Source organism: Papio anubis, chromosome 6 (assembly GCF_008728515.1).
Source record: "Papio anubis isolate 15944 chromosome 6, Panubis1.0, whole genome shotgun sequence".
Taxonomy (NCBI): Eukaryota; Metazoa; Chordata; class Mammalia; order Primates; family Cercopithecidae; genus Papio; species Papio anubis.
In genome coordinates, this window is record NC_044981.1 from 1,296,908 (window position 1) to 1,312,255 (window position 15,348).

At 45.6% G+C, this 15,348-nt stretch overlaps 1 long non-coding RNA gene across 2 annotated transcripts in view; it reads right to left on the reverse strand.

Annotated features, from left to right (window-relative positions):
• Positions 1-541: 541 nt before the first annotated feature.
• Positions 542-15,348, reverse strand: part of LOC108585337 — a 31,666-nt gene continuing 16,859 nt past the window's right edge. The window contains exons 1-7 of one of the 2 annotated variants that reach the window (XR_004184162.1): positions 11,134-11,294; positions 10,160-10,264; positions 9,557-9,729; positions 5,770-5,940; positions 2,969-3,076; positions 2,467-2,700; positions 542-2,056 (exon numbers count right to left, since the gene is read on the reverse strand). This is a non-coding gene — a long non-coding RNA (uncharacterized LOC108585337). Of the gene's footprint in view, positions 2,057-2,466; positions 2,701-2,968; positions 3,077-5,769; positions 5,941-9,556; positions 9,730-10,159; positions 10,265-11,133; positions 11,295-15,348 lie in introns of those variants that run through there. The other variant, XR_004184161.1, reaches the window with a different exon arrangement.

A 15,348-nucleotide genomic window follows, 5' to 3' on the forward strand; every position in this document is an offset into this window, starting at 1 on the left:
TATTCCTTTGCGTTCCCATAGTTTAGCTCCTACTCATAAATGAAAATATATGGTATTTGGTTTTCCATTCCTGAGTTACTTCACTTAGAATAATGGCCTCCAGTTCCACCCAAGTTGCTGCAAAAACATCATTTCATTCTGTTTTATGGCTGAGTAATATTCCATGGTGCATACGTATCAGTTTTTTGTTTGTTTTGTTTTTGAGACGGAGTCTCGTTCTGTCGTCCAGGCTATAGTGCAGTGGCGTGATCTCGGCTCACTGTAAGCACCACCTCTGAGTTCACGCCATTCTCCTGCCTCAGCCTCCCGAGTAGCTGGGACTACAGGCGCCCGCCACCATGCACGGCAAACTTTTTGTATTTTTAGTAGAGACTGGGTTTCACAGTGTTAGCCAGGATGGTCTCGATCTCCTGACCTCGTGATCCGCCCACCTCGGCCTCCCAAAGTGCTGGGATTACAGGCGTGATCCGCCCACCTCGGCCTCCCAAAGTGCTGGGATTACAGGCGGGAGCCACTGTGCCTGGCCTATATCAGGTTTTCTTTATCCACTCATTTGTTGATGGGCACTTAGGTTGGTTCCATATCTTTGTAATTGTGAATTGTTCCGTAATCAACAGACAGATGTCTTTTTGATGTAATTACTTTTCCTTTGGGTATATACCCAGTAGTGGGATTGGTGGATTGAATGGTTGATCAACTTTTGGTTCTCTGAGAAATCTCCACACTGTTTTCCGTGAGGTTGCACTCATTTACATTCCCACCAGCAGTGTGTGAGCGTTCCCTCTTTGCCACATCCTCCTGAGGCATTTCAGAAGGAATTTACATTGCTGCTGTGGGTTGCAGCCATGCATACGTAGCTACACATTGGTGGCACATTTAAAATGCCGCTTTATTAGCTTTCAATATAAACATGATCCCATGCAGACACTTGTTTTCTTTTGAAAAGAGCTATTTAGCCTGATCTACAAAAGAATTCTTGTGAATAAGAATGCAAATCATCAGTCTGCCTGCTGACTGCCCAGACCCCTTCTCAGCTGCCAACATGATCCATTCCATCCTCAAGTTTTCTCTTCCCGACATTCCCAAGTCTCGCCTTTGCTTCATTTTGAAGAGACTAGTTTCCATAATTTACAGTTTGGGAGGAAGAAAATGACTCTTACATATCTGACTTCAAGTCTCTTGATAAGCTTTCAGTAACATGAGCATTCTCAGTTTCTTTGAAAAACCTTTGTTTCAGGACATTTTGCTTCCTGGAGCCTTTGCATTCAACAGAATTCAAGTAAATGTTTTGGTCATGATGTAGGCTCAGCTTCCTTACAAGACACCCAAAATCATTGTGGCTTAAATGAGAGAGAAACTTATTTTTCTCTAAGAGTCCAAGCTGATGCAGCAGTTGAGCTCTGTGAAATTGTCAGGGGCCCAGACTCCTTCTGCCTTAGAGCCCTGCCACCCTTCTGCTGTCTCCTTTGTGGGCACGGACTGGCGGCATCCCAAAGAGGCACTCCAGCACAGACGCAGCGAGGACTCCGTTACACAGCCACGTCCTAGCTTCAGGGGAGGCAGGGCAATGTCACCTTGTCGTATGCACTTCTCTGCCCTGCTAAAAATTCTCTGTTAATCTAAGAAATAAGAGGAGAACAGATATCGAGACACAAGTAGCAGCCTCGGAGCCCGCCTGGGCATTAAGAGACATTTATAGGGCTAGGCTGGGCTTTAGTCAGGATGGGCAAGATGGAGCAGGAACAAAGGAACCCCAAGGTTTCATTGTCTAACTACACAAAAGGTGAGCTCTTCCTCAGTCCATTGAAGGCCTAGGACACCTTCTGAGACAACTGTCTCCCTGGGAGAGTTCAGTATTCCAGGTTGCTTCACGCATGCCAACCTGGGCTCCGTCATCACACTGGCTGGGAGGATATGGCATGGTAAACCTGGCGCCAGCTCCCAAATGCTTCCTCCTGCAAGTGGCATCCAGTGTGTCTGCTCAGATTTCCCTGACTGAAGCAAGTCACATGGCCACTCCGAACTCCAAGGGGACAGGGCACACCCCTGCATGAACCTGGAGGAAGAAGAGGCCAAAGGAATGAGCAAGAACATGGTCTATGGCACCTTGAGGAGCTGCAGGTCAGCCCCACTGCCGCAGGACAGTCCTAGAAAGGCAGCAGGCAGTCTGGCACCTGTGCGTGGCTCCAGCCCTGGGATCCCCTCACAGCCCACCACACCAAGGTAGGAGCTAGTGGGCCCCTGGGTTTGGATGACAGATCATTCACTTGCTTACAACCAAGTACAGTTTTTGATTTTAGCTCTGAACGAGGTTTGTGAAGGTGGAACTCATTCCAACAGTGGGAACTGAAAGGACCACAGATGAATTATATTGTTTACCCTTCAACATAGACCACCCACCTTTCATTACCCTGGTGCTTGGGTGACCTATTAAATGACTTAGACAGAAAGCATCACGCACAATACCTTCAACATGAAAAGCCCGAACAGTGGAAGCCGACATAAACACACACGCTGTGCCTTCTCTGCCATGGCTGTCACTTAGCGGCATGGACCCCACAGTTTATCTTACTGAGAATCACTCCACCAAGGGTTCTCGTCCTGGATCCTAGTGTCTTTCTTGTGGCATCATGTGGTTTTAGCATTTACCTCCCCTCCACTTGCAGGACCGTATCGTAATACCGACCTAAAAGGAAGATGCTGAGGCAAAATTTACATAAGTAGAGTTTCTTTGGATCAGGCTTTCAACTTGCAAGCTGGGAGCACAGATTCCGGTTGCCCTGAGTATGCCCTCCAATTAGCAACAGTTACAAGGAGGCTTTAAAGGGAAAGAAGGGGCGGTTCCCAAATTGTTTACCAAGCAGATACATTCAAATAACATCAGCTATTGATTGTCTATACATTGTTCTTTGTATCACAAAAATCCAGGAACTCAATGAGTGAGGCAGCTTGTCAGTAACAAAATTACCTGAAGTAATTGTCACTGGACTGAGTGGCTCATGCCTGTAATCCCAGCACTTTGGGAAGTTGAAGCAGGAGGATCCCATGAGCTCAGGAGTTTGAGACTCCCCCATCTCTACAAAAAATATAAAAAAAATTAGCCAGGTGTAGTGGCACGCATCTGTGGCCCCAGCTACTCAGCACTCAGGGCTGTGAGCAGGAGAGTTGCAGGTTGAGGCTGCAGTGAGCCGTGATTGAGTCACTGAACTCCAGCCTGGGTGACAGAACTAGACCCTGTCTCAAAAGAATAAAACGAAAACACTAGGTCCTGAGGATGGGTGCAGGGGTAGGGATTGGCTCAACCCTTTTCTCTCTGGGTCTGCATGCCTCACAGAGCTCAGACTTCTCTGAGCTATTTTTCTTTTCCCAGTAATTAATGAGGCATCTTAGTAGCTTTAGTTCATCCTTCCTAGGCCACCCCAAGTGCTCTGCGGCTGAGGGAGGCAGCCCTTCGCATTTCACTGCTGCCCCCCTTCTTCCGGGGGTGGCCACCTGTCTCCTTTAATCTACTTGCAAGGTTTCTCCATTTGGAAAGAGTAACTGTGACTGTTGTAATGAATAAATCTCAACATTTCCATGGCTTCATATGAAGCAAATTTGATCCTCATTTACGTAAAATCCCAAATGGATATTTCAGACTATCATCAACAGTAGGCTCCAAACCACAGAGTTATGCAGAAATCTAGGCTAAGAGGGGACCCACCGTCTTCAGCAATGCTTCCAAGTTTGTTCTGGACACCCACAGCCCACCCAGCAAGGATAGGAAGAAAGAGAACAGAGGAGGTGCCCCTACAGTCACCTAATGGGTTCTTTCTGCCCACGGCACGGACAAAACTCAGCACACTGAGACAATAGCGTTGCAGAAGAGAAAGACTTGAAGTGACTGGAGGCTGTTCCACACGGGAGAACAGGAGTTAACACTCAAATTAGCCTCCCTGAAGACTCAGAGGTTAGGGTTTTTACGGACAGTTTGGTAAGCAGGGGGCTAGGGAATGGGTGTTGCTAATTGGTGGGGATGCAACAATAGGGGTGTGGAAAATGGTCCTTCAGCATTAAGTCTGCACCAGCTGAGTCACAAGTCTGGGTGGGGTCAGTCTGAAAAACATCTCAAAAAAGCCCTTAGGTTCTACAATAGTGATGTTATCTATAAACGAGAAAGTCACAAATCTTGTGACCTCTAGCCACGTTTTCTATAATCCCAAAGCAGTAAAAGATTACAGAAAATATGTCTATATCTTAGCGGAGTTCAGACCCCTCTCATAGTCCTATTCTTGCTTACAGAGTTGTTGCTGGTCCATGAGCAAGGAGGGAGTTAGTTTCTGGGAAGGACTCTTATCATCTTTACTTTATTATCATTTAAGTTACACTATAAACTAAATTTCTCCCACAGTTAGCCTGGCCTACGCCCAGGAATGACCAAAGACAGCTTGTGTTACCATGAGCTCGTGGCTCTCAATGCGATAGAAATTGACATAAGGCTGGAAGAGCTTTCCAGACAAGGCTTCATTGGAGCTTATGCCTGGACATAAGGGAGGCAGCACAGGAGGCAGAGGAAGAGAGAGAGAGAAGGAGAACTCCCTGACTCACTCCCTCAAAAGAGCTGGTGGGCCTTTTTTGTTAGGCAAAGCATGGGAACTGACATGTGCGCAGGCTGGGCTGGGCGAAGCACCTGAAGGGTAGGGTATGCAGGTCAGCATTATTTGGTTGTAATGGTTCTCTTGATTAATAATAGGTCACCTGGTGGTCTGGCCAACAGCCACAAGGCTACGAATCAATTGTTCAGCATTCCTTCCTGAGGCGGGACACTCCACAACCTTGGTTATCTCCTAAGGCCAGTTTCTGGAATTCTTTAGTAAAAGGCACGGTTAAACGCGGTGTCAGTGAGGTAGTGCTGTGGGTTTTGTGACCAGCGGGAACGCTCTGGTGGGGATGAAACTCCACCTCTACTTGGTCTCACTTGGAGGCCAGAAGCGAGATGCAGTCAGCTATGTCAGATTTATCTTACTGTCATAATTTTGCAAAGGCAGTTACACACCCCGTCTTCAGGAGTCACCTCAGGCTACTGTAACGAAGCACCACCGACCGGGGACTCAGATAGCAGAAGTCTGTTGCCGCACATTCTGGAGCTGAAGTCCAGATCGAGGTGTGGTCAGGTGGGTTTCTCCTGAGGCCGCTTCCTTAGCTTGCACGTGGCCGCTTTTCCCCTTGCGTTGTCATGAGGGTTTTCCTATCTGCCTGCCTGGGTCCTAATTTCCTCTTTTTATAAGGACATCAGTCATACTGGATGATGAAGAAAATCAAAATATTTTATCTGAAAATGTACTCCTTGGACATATTTGGAGGTGCCTGTCAGAGGGCCTGCAGACAGAGGTAGCCCTGCCATGCTGCCTTTTGTGGGGAGATTCGCCTCTATAGAGAAGCCGCTTTGACGAAGCCAGGCTTTCTCTGAGGCCCGTCCTTGGGAAGGATCCTAGAAAAGATTACGTGAGAGTCTGACACCGTGAAGGTCAGAGAGGAACATTTGCCTTCCCTTCTCTCTGAGGGCTGCTAATGTGAGGTTTCATCTATACCACAAGACCAGCGTTGCAGGCCAGACCTTGTCTTCTCTAGCTCCTGTAACTCATCTTGGCACTAGAGCCTGACTCACCACCATCCCTGGTTTTGCATATGCTGTGAGCTTCATTCTTTTTGGAAACTCAGGATGGTGTATAAGCTCTGTACACCATTGAGGGGTTGGGGTAACCACTCTGGGATATTCCCTCCACGCACCTTAACACATTTGTATGCCATTTCTCCTATTAATCTGGTTTTTGTCGGTTGATGTTTCAGTGAAACTTGAGGGTGAAGGGAGAGTTATCTCTTGGCCCCACAGTTTTGGCACTGTCATCAGGACTCCAAAGCTCTGCTCTTCTGGAAGCCACGGTCAAGGGAACCCAGGACCTAACAGGCAGGCAGAAGGGGGAAAATTTCACAGCTAGCTTCGGTCTCTCCGTGTGGAATCTGGTTGAGCAGGTGGTAAAAATCACCCTCTGAAAAGTTTTGGTTAACAGGGGCAAAGGATTTGTGACTAGTCTTGGGCGTAGCAACTCTGTAGTACTTTTTAGTGTGAGCGTCCATACTGCTGGATCCCTTTTCCTCCCTGAGTCTATTCCTTTGTCTTTGTCTTTCTGTGTTGTTTCATTAAGAAGGGTATCACAGGATAGAACACGGGCCGAAGCCCATCGTTTGAGCCAGCCCTGCAGGCTGGTCGGTTTTACCGTTCTAATCAGACCTGTATCTATTTAGACAAAACTTCACTGTGGGTACGTAAATAAAGCTTGGATGAGGATCCCTGTCATCCTGCATTATGTCCCTACGAACCTGACTTGTGACCAAGTGGGAGCTCTCTCTTGGTCTCCACCACCCATGGGGTGAGATTTTTGGGTCCCATCAGGTGGGCGATCTGAAAATGGCTGAGAATCTGAGACACGTAAGATTTAAAGCAGCACACTTTTCACTCCAATTGTGTCAGGCTCTCAGGGGGAGCTGTCTCACCAAGAAGTCCCATCCATAAGGGGTTTTTGTCATCTCAACCCTTGTGACCTGGTAATCCTGGGAAAGTCCAATCCTAAAATGGCCTACACAGTGTCAGAGATTAATGAGTCTGTGACCAGTGCCCCCCCGATAAGTCTGTGGGCTACTGGAGGCGTCATACGCACAAACGTTAACCTTAACCATCTGTGGCAGCCAAAGGCTTTGGCTATCTTAGCTTATTCCTGGGATTGGACCTTTAGGGAAGCACTGGAATTGCTGCTTCTCTGCCCTCTCCAGGAAACACCTCTTACACATATGCTAAAAATTTAATCTAAACCTGGAAAATTATTTCGTGGGCTTCCAATGAAGAGTCTATTGGATTGAGCTGCTATTGGAATAAGTACACCATTGGAAATTCTAATCGTTAGTGGTAAAAAGATGGATCCTTAAAATTAGACTTCTAAATTAAAAAAAAGAGAGAGAGAGATTTTAGAGATCTCTCCTTCTAAACAATTGCCTTATTTTTAAGATTAAATTAAAAAGAAAGACAAATAATAGTGTCATGGCTAGCCTTAGAAATTCCCTTGATAAAATTAAAGAGCAAAAATACCTGACTTTGGCTGGACCCAAGGGCTCATGCCCTAATCCCAGCATTTTGAGGCCAAGGTGGGAGGATCACTTGAGCCCAGCAGTTCAAGATTAGCCTCGGCAACATGGCAAGACCCCCTTTCTTTAAAAAAAAAAAATGAATAAATAAAGACCTAAAGCATTTTTTATTTATTGTATATTTTTTTGAGAGAGTCTTGCTCTGTTGCCCAGGCTAGAGTGCAGTGGCATGATCTCAGCTCACTGTAACCTCTGCCTCCTAGATTCAAGCGATTCTCCTGCCTCAGCCTCCCAAGTAGCTGGGACTATAGGCATGTGCCACCACGCCGGCTAATTTTTGTATTTTTAGTAGAGACAGGGTTTCACCATGTTGGCTGGGCTGGTCTCGAACTCCTGACCTCAGGTGATCCACCCGCCTTGGCCTCCCAAAGTGCTGGGATTATAGGCATAAGCCACTGCGCCCGGCCTAAAGCATTTTTTAAATCCTTGTACCCTCGAAGTACCTGCTTTGAACACCCTGTGGAATTCACAATGAAGGCTACTCTACCTGTAGTTTCCGGCAGTTAAAATTTCATGCTTTCACTGTCACAGCCTGGGTTCAATTCCAAGTCAGGGAACCAGTCCCAACTAAAATAAGATAATAAAAGATTTGAAAAAACAGTTTTGAAGGGCTCTCTGGTCAGAAGTCAGCTTAATTAAAAGCCGATGTTCAAGCTATGTATACATAAAGGCCTTTCTGCCTTTTCTCTTTTAGATCCTGTTTCTGGAAACTTTCTTCAGTTGACTGACACCCCCTTTGTAAGTATATTTAGTCCTTCTGTTTGCTTCCTTCCTTGCTGGTATAACTTTTGCAGGGAAAAATGTAATGTTTTCATTGGCCTTTTAGAAAACTTTAAATATCCTCAAATTGGCTTCTGTAGAAATTGTTCTTTCATTTCCTTCCACTTCTGCCTGTCCTTCCTTTTGCTATCCTCAGCACCACATGCAGCGTTCCAGAGAGGACTTCTAACGACTCCGCGACCCCCTGAGGAACACAGAAAAAGGCTCGACTTGATCCTCTTATGCACTATTCTGTCTTCCTTGTTGTAGGCAAGGTCCATGTTCTTCCCAGGTCTACAGCCCTGCTCTCTTTTCTATGGCGTTACCAGGTCTCGTTGGCTTTTGTGGATACCAGAGATTGCTTTGTACCGTAAGGCCAAGAAGCACTTGGCCTTTGTATGTGCGATGGTTGGCAGGTCACTGTCAAGGGCTGCAGCTTTGGAGGTGGCTGACAGTGTTTGCAGTGAATGATTATCACTGCAGGAGTTATTCGTTTCTTTGTGCATTTATATGAGAAAGGTGTGGTTTGAAACTCAGAGGCTATGGAGCACTCACCATGAAGGAAGAAGACTCCCATAGGCGATGAGCTGACCACAGAGTGGGCTGATGGTCACCGGGTCGTCCTTGCAGCCAGGTGTACTGTGGAGCATTGTGCAACACAGGCCTGTGGAATTTCCCGCTTAGGGGGACTCAAGATCCAGCGTCAAAGCAGGATTCTTGATATTTAAAGATCTGGAGGTTCTGCCTTTCAGCTGTGCCTGGTTCTCACATTTAAATATTAGACCCTGAAAACTGCACATTCTTTGTTGGGTCTGTTAATGGGTTCAGTTGCCCAGTTGGAAAACAGAGATTAAATTAGAAAGTACTTATTAAAATTAGTCTCATTATAAAATCCTGTGGTGGGGGGGCCATGGCATGGCCAGGTATGGTGGTTCACACCTGTAATTCCAGCACTTTGGAAGGCCAAGACAAGAGGATTGCTTGAGACCAGCTCAGGCAATATAGCAGGGGCCCATCTCTATAAAATATATATATATATGTATGTATTTTTTTTTTAATTAGCCAGGTTAATGACCTGTGCCTATAGTAGCAGCTACCAGGAGGCTGACCATTCGGGTATTACACAGTCTGATGAAGAAATTTTGACCTGGCTTTCTGGCCTCAAGAGGCTTTTGAAAGTCTGATTGGAGATTCCTTATGAAAATATTTCAGCAAAGCCAACTTAAAAGGAGCCTCTGTGGCCAATTGCTATTTGTGCTGCACTTTATGCAAATAAACAGGCCAAGTACAACTAAAACTTATTTTGCAAATAAACTGGTCATAATATTCTTGGTATAAATGTGGGACTTGAAAGAGACAAATTATGATTCAGAAGTGTTAAAGCAAACTAAATATGGCCTGAGAAGGACTCTGTGCTTCTGTATTTGAGTCCTTGTGGATGAACTGCAACGTGACTTAATAGATAGACAAGATTGAAAACCTGCCCTAGGAGTATGTGCCTGTAACAATCGCTGAGTCTTAGACGATCCCAGCCACGCCAGTCACACACTGCTGAGTGTTCACACTGTGTTCACAAAAGGCAAACACCAAGCTGTAACCAGTTCAGTTGTTCCCATACCTCACTTCTGAATTCTGTACGTCACTTTACTTTCTTTTGTCCATAAATTTGTTCTGACCACGAGGCACCCCTGGAATCTCTCTGAATGTGCCGTGATTCTGGGAGCTGTCCGATTCTCCAATTGTTCGTTGTTCGATTAAAACTCCTTTACATTGAACTCGGCTGAAGTTTGTCTTTTAACAGAAGAAAACCGTAGCATACCTGTTATTAGATTATAGCCTTGTCCGTTGTTTTTGAGTTTTTATTTTTAACCTACAATTTGGACTAAATCCTGAATCCTTTCCTGGCTATAAGCCTCCAAACTAACATTTTCAAGGTTTTCTCCCATTTTTTTCTGACTTGGAATCACTAGAAAATAAAACTATGCTTTTCTTAAAACCCTGGAAACTGAAGTTAGACAACTATATAAACTTTGGGAGAAATTCCTACAGTAACTCATATAGAAACAGCCTTTGCTCCTGTGGATGCATGGACTACTCAGAAAGCCGACTGTAACACATGATTCAAACTGCAATCCAGAAAAATCTATCAGATTGCCTCTGAAATCTGAAGATGCTTCAGGTTCTAAGAAAACTGGTCTACTAGACTATCCCAGACACAAACCTTTGTTTTCCTTCTGTTTCCATAGAAATGCCTCTTCCTAGAGATCTGTTTGCCTGCGTCCTCTGTAGAGGCCTAGCTCCGAGAGCTCGCCTGCAAGGCCGCCTCCTGGAATGAGACACAGCTATTTAACTGAACTGATCTAGTCTCAGGACTAAGAGAATGGTTCAGGCAGGGCGCAATGGCTCGCGCCTGAAATCCTAGCACTTTGGGAGGCTGAGGCGGGCGGATCATCTGAGGTCACGAGTTCAAGACCAGCCTGGCCAGCATGGTGAAACCCTGTTTCTACTAAAAATACAAAAAAATTAGCCGGGTGTGGTGACACACGCCTGTAATCCCGGCTACTCAGGAGGCTGAGGCAGGAGAATCGCTTGAAGGTGGGAGGTGGAGCTTGCAGTGAGCTGAGATGATGCCATTGCACTCTGGCTTGGGCAACAAGAGCAAAACTCTATCTCAAAAAAAAAAGAGAATGGTTCAAGGAGATATGGGATGATGTATTTAAGTTTGTTCCTTTCTGCTTATCCCAATGTGTTCTGCCCTTCCATTGCCTGTCTCTTATCTAACAACCTCCAACCCAAAGCCATCAACTTGGCTTTGATGGGAAACTTTCTGAAAGTACAGTTTCAAAATGGGGACTGAAGGAAACCAAAATATTTCACCCAAAAGATACTTCTTGAGGTGGCTGTCAGAGGGCACACAGACAGAAGTCGTCCTGCAGAACTGTCCTGTGGACAGATTTGCATCTGCAGAGAACCCGCATCCATGCGGCCAGGCTTTCTCTGAGGCCCTCCCTTGCCCTGATCTAGGAAAGATGAACTGAAAGGCTGATACCTTTAAAGGTCTGGAAGAAACATTTGCCACCTTTTCTTTCTAAAGGATGCTACCCGTGACACTCCATCTACATGACAAGACCACTGCCCAGCCTCTGCTCCTCTCCCAAAACCCGTCTTGCCACTGTAACCTCATTCACTACCAACCTGTTTTTGGTTATGCTGTGAGCCCCTATTCTTTCTGGAACCTCAAGATGATATACAAACCCCAGCTGCTCAGGAGGCTGAGGCACAAGAATCACTTGAACCTGGGAGGCAGAGGTTGCAGGAAGCCGAGATTGTGCCACTGCACTCCAGCCCGGGCGACAGAGTGATACCCTGTCTCAAAAAAAAAAAAAAAAAAAGATCTCTGTACACCATCGGGGGTTGGGGTAACCACTCTGTGATTTTCCCTCCATGCATGTTAATACATTTGTGTGCCATTTCTCCTTTTAATCTGTCTTTTGTGAGTTGATTTTCAGAGGGTGAAGGAACACCTTTTCTTGGACTCTACTATTAGGACCCACCCTAATGACCTCATTTAATCTTAATTACTTTTTTAATGACCCTATCTTCAAATATGACAATAGTGACATTCTGAAATATAGGGGCTTAAGATTTCAACATATACATTTGGGGGTGGGGACATCACTTAGCCCATAACACACTCTGAATCACATTAGATCATGAAGTGGTAGCCACTGGCCAAAGCCACTCACACAGCCCTACCTGGATGCAAGGGCCGCTGGGCAGGTGGGTGCCCCGTGGCTGGCCGCAGCTTCCAGCAAACACTCTCCACTGTGCAGCCAGCCAGCTCTGCCCTAGCAGGAACGCGTTCCCTGGGACCTCTTCCTCCTGTCTCAGCTGTCACATGCAGATTGTCCACGGCAGGGACTTGAAAGCCCCAGAGGATGTGCACAGAATGCTAAATAAAATAAGTCAGCATGCTGCACACATTTCTTTACTTACATCGTGTGACGAAGACCAGACACAAGTTTCCAGTTTCTTCCATTGCACACTTAATGTGGAATAGACTCTTTTAAAGTTTCAATCACGCACTGAAGTAGCAATTACTGTCCTGGGTGTCATCATCCAAAAGAAGAGTAAACAACATGCCTGAAAGAAGAAACCTAGGATAGTTCGAGATGCTGAAAAAGACCATCCATCCATTAACCCCACACAATAAGCAGGGGAGGAATCTTCCGAATGGCCACCATAATCCCAACCCTTATATTCCAGCCCACAAAAGTGTCAACCTTCCAGAACTCTGACTTTCCAGATGTCAGTGAAACCCTAGCTAATGTCAAGATCAGCTATGGAATCCTGTGATGAGCCACAACTTAGATGCCAGCCACGCAGGCTCAGATATGCACACACTTCCGTTCTAGCCGATGGTTAACAAATGGAGAACAAGTCTTGACATATTCACTAGTGCAAGTTGAAGTGGCTGGAGCCTACATTCTATTTACCCTGAAGCTTAGTTTACTAGATGCCGCTGCCTGTTCTGTGAACCTCATGGTCACACGTGAATGGTAACACAGAACGGTCTCAGCAGGAAAAGGGTTTCAGTTTAAAAAGATGATCTTCTGTCAACATGGGGCATTCCCTAATTGATTTCTAGTAGCTGCCTTATCTCAAACTTTAGGACCTTGTTCCAGTGCCTTCTTTCTGGGCAAGATGGTCAGATAGTGCAGGGGCCAAGAGAAAACTCCCCTTTTACCCTTTGAAGGTTTGCTGAAAAATCAACTGACAAAAGGCAGACTAAAGGAAAAAAGGCATACCAAGGTATTACCATGCACGGCGGTCATACAAAATGTAAGCACCCAAAGAAGTAGCCAGACGTATCTAGAGGTTATAAAAAGAAAAAGGGTTTGGATGGCAGCAAGACAGGTTATGGGAGGGGGAGAAGAGAAGGCCTGGCTAGCAAAAGTGGCCTTGCAAAGCAAAATAAACAAATAAATAATAAATAAATAGGCTGGGCATGGGGGCTCACCTCTGTAATCCCAGCACTTTGGGAGGCTGAGGTGGGTGGATCATTTAAGATCAGGAGTTTGAGACCAGCCTGGCCAACATGGTGAAACCCCGTCTCCACCAAAAATACAAAAACTAGTTGGGCGTGGTGGTGAGCGCCTGTCATCCCAGCTACTTGGGAAGCTGAGGCAGGAGAATCACTTGAACCCAGGAGGCAGAGGCTCCAGTGAGCCAAGATCTGAGCGACAGAATGAGACTCTGTCTCAAAAATAAATAAAGAAATAAATAAAATTTCACAGGTAGCAGCCGTCAGAGAGAATAGAGGTAAATGTCCCTTTTGGAGCTTTAAGATGGCAGAGTCTTGGTTACTCTTTCCTAGATCTGGACAAGGGAGGGGCGCAGAGGAAGCCTGGCTGTGTCCGTGCAGATTCTCCACGGAGACTTATCTCCCCACAAGACGGCGCTGCAAGGTGGCATCTGTGTGCAGGCTCTCTGAACAGCTGCCTCAAAATACGTCAAAGACGTATATCTAGGGGTGAAATATTTTGATTTCCTTAAAGGGTGAGTGGAACATTTCCATGTGCCTCACATGGTTTCTGGCCATTTCAGAGGACAAAGGTATTTTAAAACAAAACTAAGGCACTGTTTTTAAAAACCTGAAAAACATGTGTCCACACCTTCCCCTTGCTTATAAACAGATTAAAAACAAATATCTGTATACATGGAGATTTTGTTTCTTTTTATGGAACTAGACTCATTGTATGCACATGTTGATGAAAAAAACAAACTGGGTGATATTTAAAGAGGTTTATTCTGAGCTAATATGAGTGACCAAGGGCTGGGTACAGTCTCAAGAGGTCCTGAGAACATGTGCCCAAGGTGGTCAGGTTACAGCTTGGCGTTATACATTTTAGGGAGACAGAAGTTATAGGCAAAGACATAAATCAATACATGTAAGGTATACATTGGTTTGGCCAGCAAAGGTTGAAATATCCCAAAGTGGAGTGGGGAGATGGTGTTACACATCATAGGTGGATTCAAAGATTTACTGATTGGTAATTGGTTGAAAGAGTTAAGCTTTGTCTAAAGAATTGAGGTAAATGCTTCAATTTATCAAGTTAAGATAAGGAGGGTTTGGCTGGGCACGATGTCTCAGGCCTGTAATCCTAGTACTTTGGGAGGCCAAGGTGGATGGATTGCTTGAGCCAAGGAGTTCGAAAGCAGCTTGGGCCACAGGGCGAAACCCTGTCTCTACTAAAAATAAAAAAATTAGCCAGGCATGGTGGTGCATGCCTATAGTCCCAGCTACTCTGGAGACTGAGGTGGGATGCTCGCTTGAGCTCAGGACGCGGAGGTTGCAGTGAGCCGAGATTGCACCACTGCACTCCAGCCTGGGCAACAGAGTGAGACCCTGTCTCAGAAACAAACAAAAAAACAAAGAAAGATAAGGAGGGTGGTAGAAGCCAAGTTTCTTGCTATGTAAATGAAGCATCCAGGCAGCAGCCTTAGAGAGAATATAGTGAATGTTTCTTCTTAGACCTTAAAGGTGTCAGACTCAATTAATCTCTTAGATCTGGGGAAGACCTAGAAAGGGAAGGGAATTATCTACAGATACAAAATGTCCCCACAAAAGACAGCTTTATAAGCCCATTTCAAAATATGTCAAGGAAATATATTTTGAGATAATTTTTTTTTTTTTTTTTTGAGACAGAGTTTCATTCTTGTTGTCCGGGCTGGAGTGCAATGGCACGGTCTTGGCTCACTGCAACCTCCGTCTCCTGGGTTCAAGTGATTCTCCTGCCTCAGCCTCCCGAGTAGCTGGGATTACAGGTGCCCGCCACCATGCCTAGCTAATTTTTATATTTTTAGTAGAGACAGGGTTTCACCACATTGGCCGGACTAGTCTCAAACTCCTAACCTCAGTTGATCTGCCCATCTCAGCCTCCCAAGGTGCTGGGATTACAAGTATGAGCCACCACTCCCAGCCGAGGTAAAATATTTGGATTGTCTTCAGGGTCTGCCATCTGTCACGTGATACCACACCAGAGTCAGGTTGGAATTCAGTATCTTATTGCCACAAACTCTGCTCTGTCAGCTTTAGGATCTCTATCTTAATCCTATTTTTTAATCCTATTTTAATGATGGTCAGTTCTGCCTAAACTGCAAAACAGAGGGGTGTCCAACCTTCCTTCCCATCGTGGCCTACATTTCACTTTTTCAGGTTTCTCTGGGGACCTCTTGGCCAAGGGCGGTGGAGGGGGGGATCTGTCAGGTTGGTTGGGGACCTTAGGATTTTATTTTTGGCTTGCGCATATTAATTGGCAACAAGCCTTTTTGCCCTAACATATTTCACTTAATGTACCTCCTACCAATGGCAAGAGCAGGGCCCTTTATCTCATTTCTTCTTGCAGA